The sequence below is a fragment of the Notolepis coatsorum genome (assembly GCF_963971535.1).
Source record: "Notolepis coatsorum genome assembly, chromosome: 4".
In the NCBI taxonomy this organism is placed as follows: domain Eukaryota; kingdom Metazoa; phylum Chordata; class Actinopteri; order Aulopiformes; family Paralepididae; genus Notolepis; species Notolepis coatsorum.
Window position 1 is genome coordinate 38,810,633 of NC_140168.1, and position 15,741 is coordinate 38,826,373.

Genomic DNA, 15,741 nt, shown 5'->3' on the forward strand with positions numbered 1-15,741 from the left:
CCAAATCCTCCCCCCTGACGACCTTTCCATCACAGTCAAGAATGCAACTGTGACCGCGTCCCCGACCGTCAAGAACCTTGGTGTTGTCCTTGACGACCAGGTGAACTTCTCTGCTCACATCGCAGCAACAACCAGAACCTGCAGATTCCTCCTGAGCAACGTCAGAAGGATCTGCCCCTTCCTGACAAAAAAAGCCACCCAACTCCTCGTCCGATCAACAGTCATCTCCCACCTCGACTACTGCAACGCACTGCTTGCTGGCCTTCCGACCACTGCCACCAAGCCTCTTCAACTCATTCAGAATGCAGCGGCCCGCCTGATGTCAGCCCATGTCACCCCACTTCTCAGGGACCTGCACTGGCTCCCCATTGCCGCACGAGTCAGCTTCAAGGCCCTCAACCTGGCATATTGTGCAGCGAAGGGAACGGCTCCTGCCTACCTCCGGTCAATGGTCTCTAACTACACACCCTCAAGACCCCTATGCTCTGCATCTTCTGGCCACCTCAGACCTACTCCTATTGGAGCTCCGGGAGGGTCATCAAAGAGAAGTCGCCTATTCTCGGTCCTTGCCCCACAATGGTGGAACGAACTTCCCACCACAGTTAGGACAGCCGAAACGAGTCCAATCTTTCGCTGTCGACTAAAGACGCACTTCTTCAACCATTATCTGAAATGAAAAAAAGAATTAAATCTAACCCTAACTAACCTCACTGTCATGCACTTATAATATCCTAATACTCCTAATATACTAACCTACACTGTAGCACTCAACACTTTGATGAACATTGTTACTCAACTGATAGAGTTGTACCCTTCCTACTGTCTTGTTGTACAAAACATGTAAGTCACTTTGGATAAAAGCATCAGCTAAATGACAAAATGTAAATGTAAGGACACTTCAACACGCTGCCCGGGAGGAACAGGAATCGAACTGGGAATCTCCGGATTACCAGACAACTGCTCTACCTCCTGACCCACAACAATAATAGGTTTAATAATGAAAACATTATTATATACAAAGTAGATATAGATTAAATGAGCTCAGGCTAAGAGGAGTCATCATGGCCGGCTGGGAGGCACAGAGGTGGAGAAGGGGATCCAGCTCTCTTGTGGATCGAGAAGGGTGGGAGTTAGGGGGGTTTGGGGACATTGTCTCTCTAGGTGTGAGATTCAAGCTATTGTTAGGACGAACAAAGGGATCTTCTCCACAAAGGCCTTGATGACAACATTGCGTACTCATCACAAAAAGTACAATGGGTACATAATGACCACATCCAATAAATAGCCTAATATATAGCCTAATCAAGATTTACATTGATCCGTCAATGAATGGATAGAATATGTATGGTAAGTATTAGATGCTGTCAGAAGAAGAGGCGAAGCGTCCTAGCAACAGCCTGACAATGATATTGTTGACAGTGACACACATACAGACAAATCGGTGTTGAATTCAGATGCATGGTGCATTGTTGGTGCTTTTTCTATTGGTTAAAACAGCAGCAACAGCTTTAACGGCAATATTGATTGACATAATACAGACGAATCAGTGTTGAATACAGAAGCGTGGTGTGTATTGTAGATGTTTTTCTATTTGTTAAAACCGGGACAATTTGGTAGTGCATGTTGAAAAGCAGGGCATATTAAGTTAAGTTAAGAACCTTTATTAATTCCCTTGGGGAAATTCCTTCTCTGCATTTTGAACTATTTAGGAGCAGTGGGCAGCCACACAGTGCGGCGCCCAGGGACCAATGCCAGTTGTCAGGAAACCTACAGTAGCATGCATATCTTTTTGGTGTGGGAGTAAACCCACGCAAACATGGGCAGAACATGCAAATTCCACACGGAACCCATATTAGTGTTATACAGATATTTGTCACTCGGGCCACAAAGCTTGACATCGGGACAGTCCCAGACCAACCGGCTGGTCAACGTATGATTGACAGAAAGGCTTGCTTGCATAATGTTAGCTTGCAGGCTCATTGTCATTGGAACCAGTCAAGTGACATGTGGTTGTCAAGCAGTTGCTAAGGTAGCACTGTGTGTGTGTGTGTGTGCGTATGTGCGCGCGCGCGCGTGCGTGCATGCGTGCGTGTGTGCGTGTGTGTTGAGTCTACACAGTCCGCATTCAAACTTGGTTCTACCCAGTCGGCATCCACAACGCTGCCTTAGTCGCATCAGTCAGGCAAGTGTCTTCCCTCCTGTTGGTAGATGGAAAATATGATTTTATGTGTTCTTGACCTCATATTTTACACAATATTTACAGACCATTTCAACAATTTCAGGGTAGGTATTTCACAAATAAGTGGCCCAGTGGCCTGTAGTCTCGCGAGAGGTGCAGAAATGGGATGTGGAGTCAGAAGAGACGCTCCAAGCTGCGCTTGAGTGCACAGACTGGAGCGTGTTCCGCGACACAGATAACATTAATGTCTACACGGAGACAGTGCTGGACTATGTTCGTACTTTGGTGGAAGAAACAATCCCCACTACCACAATTAGAGTTTACCCAAATCAAAAACCCTGGGTAGACAAATCCGTCCGTGAAGCTCTAAAAGCGCGCACCAAAGCATACAACGGCGGCCTGGTGGCAGGCAACATGAATGACCACAAGGTGGCGCGATACAACGTAAGGAGGACAGTAACAGAGGCAAAACGGCGCTACAGGGATAAAATTGAACTCCAGTTTGAACAGGCTGACTCCAGAGCTATGTGGCAGGGGCTCAAAACGATGACAGACTACAAAGGCACCTCCCTCAAACTGAACAGTGACATCTCCTTAGCAAATGACCTCAATACCTTCTATGCGAGGTTTGATGCTGGTAATAACAACACCAGCCCACAAGCCACGGCAATGGGGGGGGGGGGGGGGGTCTGCTGCTGATGGAGACTCAGTGTTCAGGGTAACAGAGCATGAGGTGAGGCGGACCTTTAAAAAAGTGAATATCAGGAAGGCGGCAGGACCGGACGGCATCCCCGGCCGCGTCCTAAAAGTCTGTGCAGACCAACTGGCCCCGGTATTCACTGACATATTTAACCTGTCCTTAGAACAGGCTGTTATCCCCACCTGCCTGAAGAAGTCCACTATTATCCCTGTACCCAAAAAATCCAAGCCTGCTTGCCTCAACGACTACCGCCCTGTATCTCTCACCTCCATAGCCATGAAGTGCTTTGAGAAGCTAGTAAAGGGCTACATCTGCTCCTCCCTCCCCATCAACATGGACCCCCTGCAATTTGCATACCGCCCCAACAGGTCCACGGAGGACGCCATTGCCCATGTGCTGCACACAGCAGCATCACACCTGGACAAGAGGAAGGGGAACTATGTGAGAATGCTAGTCATCGACTACAGCTCGGCATTCAATACCATAGTCCCTCCAAACTCGTAGCCAAGCTCAGGGACCTGGGCTTGAACTATGACCTCTGCCAGTGGGTCTTGGACTTCCTGACGGGCAGACCCCAGGTGGTGAGAGCAGGCAACTGCACCTCTTCATCCATCACCCTCAACATAGGGGCCCCCTAGGGCTGTGTTCTGAGTCCCCTCCTCTACTCCCTGTACACACACGACTGTGTGGCTCAGCGGAGTAGCAACACAATCATCAAATTTGCTGATGACACAGTGGTGGTGGGCCTGATCTCTGCCAACGACGAGAGGGCCTACCTGGAAGAGGTCAAGGTCCTGGCGGGATGGTGCCAGGAAAACAGCCTCTCCCTGAACGTCAGCAAAACAAAGGAGATGATTGTGGACTTCAGGAGGTCGGGGGTCAAGGACTACAGCCCCCTCAGCATCGACGGGGCACCAGTTGAGAGAGTGAACAGCTTTAAGTACCTCAGAGCCTACATATCCGAGGACTTGACATGGACCACACACATTGACAGTGTTGTGAAGAAGGCACGACAACGCCTCTACTTCCTCAGGCGCCTAAGGAAGTTCCAAGTCAGTCAGAAGATCCTTAAGAACTTCTACTCATGTACAATAGAGAGCATCCTGACTGGCAACATCACCTCCTGGTTTGGGAATAGCACTGCACAAGACCGAAGCAGACTACAAAGAGTGACACGTTCAGCCGAACGCACAATTGGAGGGGGGCTCCCCACCCTCCAGAACATTTACAACAAGCAGTGCAGGGGCAAGGCTAAGAGAATCATTAAAGACTCCAGTCACCCGAACAACTGCCTCTTTGAACTGCTGCGGTCAGGCAAGCGATACCAGAGTCTCAAGGCGAGCACAGAAAGACTCCGAAGAAGCTTCTATCCCCAGGCCATCAGGCTGCTCAACGAACAATGAACACTACACAACAACCATCAAACGCACATAGCACACACACCCACACGCAAACACTCACTTTAAACAAACACACTGTAGCACCCACTCCCCACACTTTATAGCACACACTCACTTTAAACAATCACACTGTAGCACCCACTCCCCACACTTTTTTTTTGATCCACTTTTTCTCCCATTTTCTATATTTTCTCCCATCCCAATTTCGTATCATCCAATTCAACCCTCCCCTGTCATGAACGCTGTTTCTTGCCTCCCACAAGCCGGCTGCAATGTGGACTAAGTCATACATAGCACAAGTCCCCTCCGGTACTTGAGGTAACAGCAGTCGCATCTTTTCACCTGCGCAGCTCCATCTCTCAGTGGCGAGGAGTAATGCGTGGGAGGCTCACGCTGCCCCCGACACTTCCTGATTCTACTGCGCAGGCGCACCAACCGACCTGTAGGAGTCGCTGTCCACAACGCCCGATCCCCACCCATCAGTTTCCCACCCCCTAATACGGCCAATGTGTATTAGTACGGACGACCAGCTAAACTGAAGGCAATGTGGAGAGCTGGGCTCGAACAGGCGAGCCCAGCGTCTCCGCATTCGTGGCGAGCGCCTTGCCCACTACGCCACGTAGCCGCCCAAATCCCACTCCCCACACTTTATATTTATTGATAAAGGATTGCACTACAACTCGTACACCTTACTGTAAATTGTACCTAAATTGTACCTCATCCCATTTCTGCTTTGCACTATATAGTATTGTATATTAGTACACTGCATAGTATTGTATATTATATGGTAACTCAGTTACGTCTATTCTGCATCGAACATTGTACATATGTCTATACTGAACACTGTGACCTCATTTTCTACTTCTAATTTACATGCTATACTATGTTATTTGATACTATCTTGTCTAGCACAGTCTCTGGAGCGTAACAGTAATAAGCATTTTGTATGAAAGTATTCTGTACTTCTGTATGACAACTATTAAAGAAACTTGAAACTTGAAACTTGATTTTATGTTTAGGTCATATAAAATACTTCTGAGTAAGTACAATTTAATTACACGCCCGGGTGATCTAAAGTTAATTTCAGTCTTTTGTTCATTTTCCTGGCTGTGATATGAAGCGAGCAAAGCACAGCGGTACACATACAGCCGGGAAGCAGCAATTGGCTTGGCAGCATTTGGTTCCACCCCGTTTCAATGCTCAGTGTAGGGCTGATTCAAAGATTTGTCGTCACCATAAAGGCCATTATGGCTATTTCCAGCTCCACACGACTGAGGAAGTACAGAGTCCAACAATGCCTGCTGGTCCAATTCTACACCGCCATAATCCAAAGCATCCTCACCTCATCCATCCCAGTCTGGTACGGTTCCACTAACAAACACACCAAACACAAACTCCAACGTATCACCAAGACAGCCTCCAAAATAATTGGCTGCCCCCTCCCCTCTCTGGACTCCCTCTACACCTCAGGCACAGTCACAATCTCTGGTGAAATAGTCAACGATCCCTCCCACTCAGCACACCACTTATGCCCTCAGGTCGCTACAGGTCAATTTCAACCAGACACACATGCTTCACAAACGGATTTTTCGCCACAGCAGTCCAAACACTAAACACCCTGGCCCGTCCCCCCTTGCACAGACGGGCAAGCATCCGAACTGAAGTGAACATGAACTGAATTGAACTGACACTAACTGACACTTGTTATATGTGACTGTCCTGTATGTATTTATTGTGGGGATTGGGAGGTGGGCGTTTGATGTTCCTTATTGACAGGGGCGGACCTAGCACATTTGCACCCTAGGCGAGATTCACCACTGCGCCCCCCCCCCCCAAAAAAAATCAAAACATCGCCGCACTACCAACCGGTTAACCCTTTTCACTGCGACAATACACCGAAGGTTAACCCTTTCACGACCGTCGGTTGTGTGATAGTAAAGGGTTAACCCTCCGTCGTGTGGCAGTGAAAGGGTTACAGTTATACAGTAAATACTGCACCTTTATTTTTTATAAGCAAGAACAAGAGCTAACAATAAATGTAAAGTGCACACTAAAGAATTAAAACAAATAAACAACTTAGCTAACACACAATAATAATAATTATATATATATAATATATATATATATATATATTATATATATATATATATTATATATATATATATAATATATATATATATATATATATATATATATAAATATATATATATATATATAGATGTCCCAGTGTTTAAATAACATGCTGTACCGCAAACGATTACCACCAACCATAGTTGTGTGGCATTAAAGTATCTTGTATCTTGTATCTTGTATCTTGTACACGCCCCCCTCCTTTCTACCTTTACATTCCAGGAAACCCATGTGTTGTGAAAATGATATATCTGCCACCCTGCAATCTAAATCCATGCATCACCTGCCAATTGTACTTAAACACATCAAATAAATATGTCTGTGTATGTCTGTCTTTCTGGAGAGAGAGAGAGAGAGAGAGAGAGAGAGAGAGAGAGAGAGAGAGAGAGAGAGAGAGAGAGAGAGAGAGAGAGAGAGAGAGAGAGAGAGAGAGAGTGTTTCACAGCTTGAGGCATCACTGTTATCCAAGCGGACTCCTTCAGGGACAGGGTGATGTGTAGTATGATGTGTGTTTTTTAGTGTACGCGCGCATGTGATTGCAACCGTTGGTTGTCACGGCGAGTGTCATTCTGCAGCCTGAGTGGGTGACCTCATTCTGTCATGGTGCCAGCGTGCCCGCCTCACACGCACACTTTCCCCTCGTCCCTGTGCCTCACACATGCATGTGCAATCACAGACACACACACGCACGCACGCACACACACACACACACACTCACACACACACACACACACACACACACACACACACACACACACACACACACACACACACACACACACACACACACACACACACACACACACACACACACACACACTGTGCACTGCTCAAAGTGTATCACTGTAATGAGACAAACTGCAGTTTCAGTAAACACCAATGTTTGGGAATGGTACACTAGTGGCACTAATATACAATATGTAAGTAAACATAAACAGACTTTACATCATAACTGTTCCATCGAAACACGCTTCAATGACTGTACTGTCTCTAAGTCTGGCGGAATACAAACAGAGGTAACTTGCTTTTGGCGTTAAGGGTTGTGTCAACGTGGAATCGGGTATTTGTGATGTGCTTTGTGAATTTCAATGAGATCGCGGGCTGTCTCGGAGCAGGGTGAGCTGGTGCTTGTGTTTATCTGCAACATCATCTGAATCCTTACTTGGTTCTGCGCGGTCATACAGCGTGCGCGTATCACATGAGTGAATGTGAATGAGGGGATATGAGAGGAGAGAGAGATGAGAGAGAGAGAGAGAGAGATAGATGAGAGAGAGAGAGAGAGAGAGAGAGAGAGAGAGAGAGAGAGAGAGAGAGAGAGAGAGAGAGAGAGAGAGAGAGATGGAGAGAGAAAGAGAGAGAGAGATGGAGAGAGATGGAGAGAGAAAGACAAAGAGAAAGACAAAGAGAAAGAGAAAGAGAAAGAGAAAGAGAAAGAGAAAGAGAAAGAGAGCCAGAGTGGAATGATCCCTCTTCCTGCAGCCCCACTCTGGATCATATCCAGGTACATTTGCCACCACTCTGCTGCACACCGCAGTGGTAATGGTGCCCCCTGGCTAGGCGCCTGTGCTCTGCTCAGTACACAGTGGAAAGCACCCTGGGAAAAGAGGCGGAAACACGTTTAAACCCACGCCTCTCGCCATCCATCTACTACCCTACTGCATTCTGGGCACGTACCTGTCTTCCCTACTGCATGCCGGGCACGGACCTGTATCCCCTACTGCACCCCGGGCATGGACCTGTCTGCCCTACTGCATGCCGGGCACAGACCTGTCTCCCCTACTGCACCCCGGGCACGGACCTGTCTCCCCTACTGCACCCCGGGCACGGACCTGTCTCCTCTGCTCAGCTACAACACAACACGGCTGGGTCACAATCACAACACCGACTTGGTCTCCTGAACACACACACACACACACACACACACACACACACACACACACACACACACACACACACACACACACACACACACACACACACACACGCACGCACGCACGCACACACACACAAAATGTAGCCCACATAATATGTCAGTTTCAACCACCTCCTATAATAGTGGGGGTCGCAGCTCTCTGACACCGTTATTTCGGGGGCCGTGGCCTGAACACTTTGGGAACCCCTGCACTACACTATACTGATAAACTATACTGTGTCTACGTACGTGACTTCTATTTTTACTTCTATTTTTACATGCTATACTATTTTATTTCATCTTTTGTCTAGCACAGTCTCTGGAGCGTAACAGAAAGAAGAATTTTGTATAAAAGTATTCTGTACTTCTGTATGACAACTATTAAAGAAACTTGAACTACACTATACTGATATACTATACACTACACTATACTGATATACTATACACTACACTATACTGATATACTATACACTACACTATACTGATATACTATACACTACACTATACTGATATACTATACACTACTATACTGATATACTATACACTACACTATACTGATATACTATACACTACACTATACTGATATACTATACGCTACACTATACTGATATAATACACTACACTATACTGATATACTATACACTACTATACTGATATACTATACACTACACTATACTGATATACTATACACTACACTATACTGATATATTATACACTACACTATACTGATATATTATACACTACTATACTGATATACTATACACTACACTATACTGATATACTATACACTACACTATACAGATATATTATACACTACACTGTACTGATATACTATACACTACACTATACTGATATACTATACACTACACTATACTGATATACTATATACACTATACTGATATACTATACACTACACTATACTGATATACTATATACACTACACTATACTGATATACTATACACTACGCTATACTGATATACTATACACTACACTATACTGATATACTATATACACTACACTATACTGATATATTATACACTACACTATACTGATATACTATACACTACTACACTATAAGGATATACTATACACTAACGCAGGGCATCCTGATTAGTGCTCTAGTCCAAGTTCCAAGTTTCAAGTTTTGTTGGTTCTGTATGACCCTCCTGAAATTGTGATTCATACAGTAAAAAGTAAAAAAATAAAGACCAAACACTATACAAAATATACAATATACAAAACAAATGTACATTACTGGTCCAGCTGGGATACGGTCTGATTGGGTCCCATAGACCTCTATAGGAAGTGCCAGCACATGAATTCTGATTAGGACGACGTAAATAATACAAAAAATTATGCGCTTACTTATCAGTAGCAAACTGAGACACAGAAATTGGGAAATGCTGCCCCTTCCACTCTTTTACCCCTAGACACGGTCTATCATTCTGCATCCTGTACGATGAGGTGGGTTGGTCTTCTCTAACAGAGAGGGGGAATAGACATTGGTATCTGTTTATCTTTAAGCCCATTGATGGAAAATTGCCACCATATATCACAATGATGCTAGATTGGAATTATCGACCTTATATGACCCGCTCAAACGATTGACTTACACTTGAGGTCCCACAAGTTCAATCACTCCCACTAAAAATCAATACCCCACTATTCTATGGACGATTTAAGAACATGATCACAAACCTCCATACCTAAGTCTGTAACTGTTTTTAATTGGATCTCTCTTTCTTTTCTCTTTCATTTAGTATTCTCTGTGTTTTTGTCTTATTTATGTAAATGTATGTATCCCTCTTATATGTATTCTGAACAGTTTGAACGTGTAATCTTGACAGCATTGCAAATTAGGGTAAAGACCTCAATGTCCATTTCGAGAATAAATGAAGGTTTCAACGGTGGTGGTGGTGGGGAATTCCCATGCTTTTGCCACGCATTCTCAATCCAATTCGATAACATTGTCTGCATTATTATTCCAGAATGCAGGCGGTCGACCGCCCACATGCGCCAAAATCACAGGCGGACGAGTTGCGGATCCACTCTGAGCCCATCCATCCGGAACACATTGGGCTTGTGTTCAGGAGCCTTGAGTTGTGTGCAGGTCCGCGCCACACCCACACACCTGTCGGCCCAGCGTGTTGGCACTAAATGAGTGGACAGGCATGCGTGAGGGGAGCTCAGGGATCCTGTAATTTGCTTGTGTTATTAAAACCTGAGGTGGCAGATTGATCAAAAGTTTTCCAATCATCCACATTTCCATGCCATCTGTGTTTCTCTGCGGCACCTGCTGCCAGAAGCAGCCACAAATTCAGCGCACCCCACTTGGCTGTGTGGTTGGTGTGTAGCGTGCATGGGTTGGGTTTTAAGACAGGCTGATATTTTAACCTAGATACAGTGTGCGATAGATAGAAAACAAGATAAACAACAACATAAAAAGAGAGGTTTTGGATTAAGAAACTGTAAGTAAACCTCATATTAAATCAGACTGGACATTTGAGTGTCAACGTAGAAAAATAATATCATCCTTACTACAAAGCTGTGGAGAAAGAACCTCAAAGCATCCGATTGCTTGTCTTCCCTTCTTGGCTGCGCTCTATTTTGCCAATCGATTCAGAGAGTAAATTGTTTGCACACGCAATTAACTCTGGCTAATGATAATGAAGTGCTAAAGTGTTCCACCTGCAGGATGAGCATATCTCCTTATACGTACCCCCCCTGTCAGAGAGCAAAATGAGGATGAAACGGTGTTTCACAGACACACTAGCATATGAATTATCTGCCCCCCCCCCGTGGCTATTTGCATATTTGCAATCTTTCCCTCTGAGGAGGTTATGAAAAGAGTATAGCAGGAATGATGGACGATAATTGTTTTTGTTTGGTTTGTTTGGTGTAACATGCGAGCGTAATTACCTTAGTTATACCTGTTTATCTGCTTCGGACTACAGTATAAAAAAAATTTAAATGGTCTTCTCTCCATCAATAGATTGTTTTGTATTCTTAACCACGTCGTCCGTGAAAATGGGAGGAAGCAGACGAAGATAGAACATGACAATTTAAAAGGGGGGAAAAACACGGTTATTATCCGCAAGAACATTTGCAATTATTGGCAGAGAATAGAGATGAGAAGAAGTATAGGGAGGGAGAGAGAACACGGTGGAGTAGTGTAATGTTGAGGAACACTGCTGATTGAGAATATATATTCTCAGCCAATATACTGTAAATTAAAGGTAATTAGACAAATTGGCAGGTATTGTGAGTAATTTATGTTCCTTTGCACAACAGGCAGTAATTTATAGTTTGTAATTATTAGTTGCCATGTGTAATTGGTGTTCGTATAGGAATGTCTACATTATTATGCTCTCACATCTTAAAGGACATATTTGAGTCTTTGTTTAACGAGCGTTATCGCCGGGAGAGGAGGTTGCACGTTCCATGAGCTCTTCACTTTATTTAACAGATTGCAGAATGGGTACAATACAGTACGACTCAATACACACAATTGTTAAGGGGATGCAGACCAGAGAAAGACGTCTGTCTTGTTTACATCAGGGTCCCCCATTTTCAACTCATAGTGACATTTATGACATACACAACATACATGACATCATGACATTTATGGCATAGGGACATACATGACATACAGGTATATATCGTACTGTTACATTTGTGACATATATGATATGCAAATATACAGTACTGTTACCCATAGATCCTGACAGAGAGTATATACATATGATGGGAGGAGACTGTACATTAGGAGGGGGTGGGTGGGTGGGAGAGAAATATACATACGGTGGGGAGAGAATATATACATACGGTGGGGGGAAGACTGTACATTAGGAGGGGGTGGGCGGGTGGGAGAGAAATATATTGAGCTGTTTTTTTATGCACACTTTTACAGTTGTTTCAGCAGAAAATGTTTGGATACAGCAGAGACACACTGCTGAGTATTGGGAACTCAGTTTACTGACCTGAATTCAGACATTATTGACGAAGAAACCAAGTTGTTGTTCATGGTTGTCACGACAACGCACAACAACAATCAACAACTGGCATCAAACTGGATTTTTTTATTGAACATTTGCCAACCAGATTCGTGGATTTTTTATTGAAAATTTGCCGATACGAAATATGGATGTATCATGCTGATGTATCGTGCTGAAAGATGGGCAGTTTGAGGTAGTAGATAGACCATGGCGCCACGGACGGCTGATATGTTGTATACATATGACACAGAGGCACTACTCAACATACGGGTTTAGCGATCACACAAAAACCGGAGTTTTTACACGAAGATCCTTTGTTCATACGAACTACAGCAGACCCGTTCAACACGGTACTGCCGGGAACAAAAAGACACAGACGCCGAAAGCGGGGATGCAGAGCCGGGCTTCTAGTGAGACTGAGAAAGCGAGACAATCGCCCCCCACTCCCCAGCATTTTGCTTGCTAATGTCAACCTATCTGGTCCTGATGCTCCTGTCTGTTGTCCGAACGTGGCTGTGGAGGAAGGGTCGACCATGTGACCGGGGAGGACCGGACGACGCACCGGGTCGAGGGGATCCGCGGAGGGGGCCGGTGGCGGAGGCTGAGGACGCGGATGACTGCGGCGCCCGCCCCGCTGCCTCCGTGGGGACGCTTGACGAGGAGGTTCGGCGTGGCGGTGTCTCCGGGACATTCACCGGACCTGGCAATGACTCCCACGGTGCCGAACGGCGGGGACGACGAGGGAGGTGGTGGACCCAATCGGCGGCAGTGGCAGTGGAAGCGACCGAGGGCTGGGACTGACGACTGAGGAAAGCGTGGAGACGACGGGCAGGGAAGGCGAGGAGGAGGCTGTGCCAAGCCGGGAGCCGAGTTCGACAGCGGACACGGAGCCCCAGGGGAAATACACGGCGAAGAAAATGGTGGCTGACACTATCGCGGAACTCACTGAGATTGCGGCTAAGAAGGGACTGCATTTTGCACATCTTAATGTGAGAAGTCTGTTCCCAAAGAAGATGGACGAAATCCGTATACTGGTAGGAGAATCCAAAGTGGGGAAACTGTGTGGCCTAGTACTCCTTGACCTTCAAAAAGCCTTTGACACAGTTGACCATAACATTCTGTTAGCAAAACTGAAGGCTCTAGGGATGGACAGCTCTGCCGTTAGCTGTATGAGGTCATACCTATCAGGGAGGGATCAGAGAGTGGACATAGGGGGAGTCCTATCTGAGACCATGCCCATCTCTTGCGGGGTCCCTCAGGGCAGTGTACTTGGGCCCTTGCTCTTCCTGCTGTACATCAATGACATGAAAGCTGCCTGCTCCAGCCCGTTATTTTTTTGTATTTTATTTATTTATTATTTTTTAAACAAACACATAAACAAACATGACAACACACGATAAGATATACAAGCATTAGTTGACAGTGCACATCCAATGAAATCACATTTTAGTTAATTGTCTTATACAGGATATACCCTTAATACCTGTTATCTGAAAACCTACACACATATGCTCTAGCTCGTACCCCCCCCCCCCCCCTCCCGGACCCCCCATTGGATAATCCATCCATTTTCCCTCGCTCCTAACCTAGCTTTTATTTTCTCCGCCACTTCTAACCACAATGTCATTTTGGATTCATTGAGACCCAAAATTCTTGCTGTAGATATTTCTTGATAGATCACATCGAGATATGTAATAAATAATAATCCAGACCTTTCAGCAATTTTTTTCCGGTTGGAACCATCGTGATGCTATCAGCTTTTTAGCCACTGTGATACCCGATAAAACCAATCTCTTTAGCTGTGGATGTACTGCACACTCAAAAACATCATTCAGCAGTAATACAGACCAGGGCCCTGTTTCTTGTACGTGGTTCAACTAAGTCGATCAAGATGTCATTATCCAGCTTCAGTTAACCCGATGTTTGAAGCCGGGATTTTCCTGTTTCACGAAGGTGGATTCAGTCTCGTTAACTCAAGCCAGACTTGCGACTCAGGCTAAATGCGCGCTGCCGTTTTAGGTGAAAAGCCAGCACGTATCGATGGCAGAGATCCTGATTCTCAACGGCATTGATTGATTAATTGATTTAAGACTTTATTGACAGATTGCAATACGGCTCAATCGCCTCGCCGACAAGTTAAATGCGTTATCTATAGGCTAATTCTAAGTCCCTCATTACCTCAATCAATCAGATTATATTTCTTTAAACTTGCCTGCTGGATTGAATAATCAAATGAGATCTTGCTAGCGAAAATAATTAGTTAACTGTTATACAGAATTACGATACGGCTCTCTTACCCATTGATTGATGTATAGTCAATCTTTAACTTATCTCCAATGTGGTCTAATGGGTTGTTCTTTTGACTTTCACACGGACGACCGGGGTTCGAGACCCAAATCGTCTCCGTCTTCTTGCAATATAGGAATAATTCAATTTGGTGCACGTTGAGAGCTATATAAAGAATGACATCCTCAATGCATGTAGATTTATAATATTTTAACTTAAAACCAGGCTACTTTGGCGTATAATCATTAATATTATATTCAAAAAAATCATATTGGAAACACCGGGATTTGAACCCCGGTCGCTGGGTTGGCAGGCTTGAGCACTACCGCTGGGCCACTGGGCCAGATGGGATAAATTCATTGTTTATACATTAATGAACGAGAGACCCGTGTTTAGAATATCCTTTGTTTTGAATGAAGTTTATCTCTTTATCCTCATTCATTAATGTGACGTCAACGGCTCATTCAATTTCTCAAATCCGTCAAACAGCGCATCTCATCAGACATCTTAATCCCAGTTACAATTAAAATAACCACATAATGTGTACATCGCACGAGCGAGCGCCACCGTCGCCACGGTATATATAACGTGCATTATTTAGGACAAAGTGAATTTAGTATCAGCATTTTGGGTCTATTTTACATTTCAAAAGCCCCCTCTGGAAGAATGGAGCACAAAAACGTAATTCAGAATGGTATAATGCAGATCGTAGACTGTGGGAATAGTTTCAGGAAACGAGCTGTCACTTTCTTTGCGGGGGCGTGGCTCTGCGTGATCCGGCTAACTTGAACTTGAACTCTGCTTTCGAGCAGGCTCAAACTTTTGGATCTGTTGTCATGGTGATTTGGAAAATCCACGTACATGAAACCGGAAAGTCCGGCTAACTCAGTTATCCAGCTAAAGTTATCCGGCTAACTCAGTTATCCAGGTACAAGAAACAGGGCCCAGCCCGTTATTTTTATATGCTGATGATTCAGCCATTCTTGTGTCGCACAGACAATAATCATATTCAGGACATCCTAGCTGACAACATTGATAGTATAAAGAACTGGCTAACAGACAATAGGTTGTCACTGCATCTAGGCAAGACGGAATCCATATGAATGGGTTCAAAAATAAGGCTAAGCAGGGAGGACAA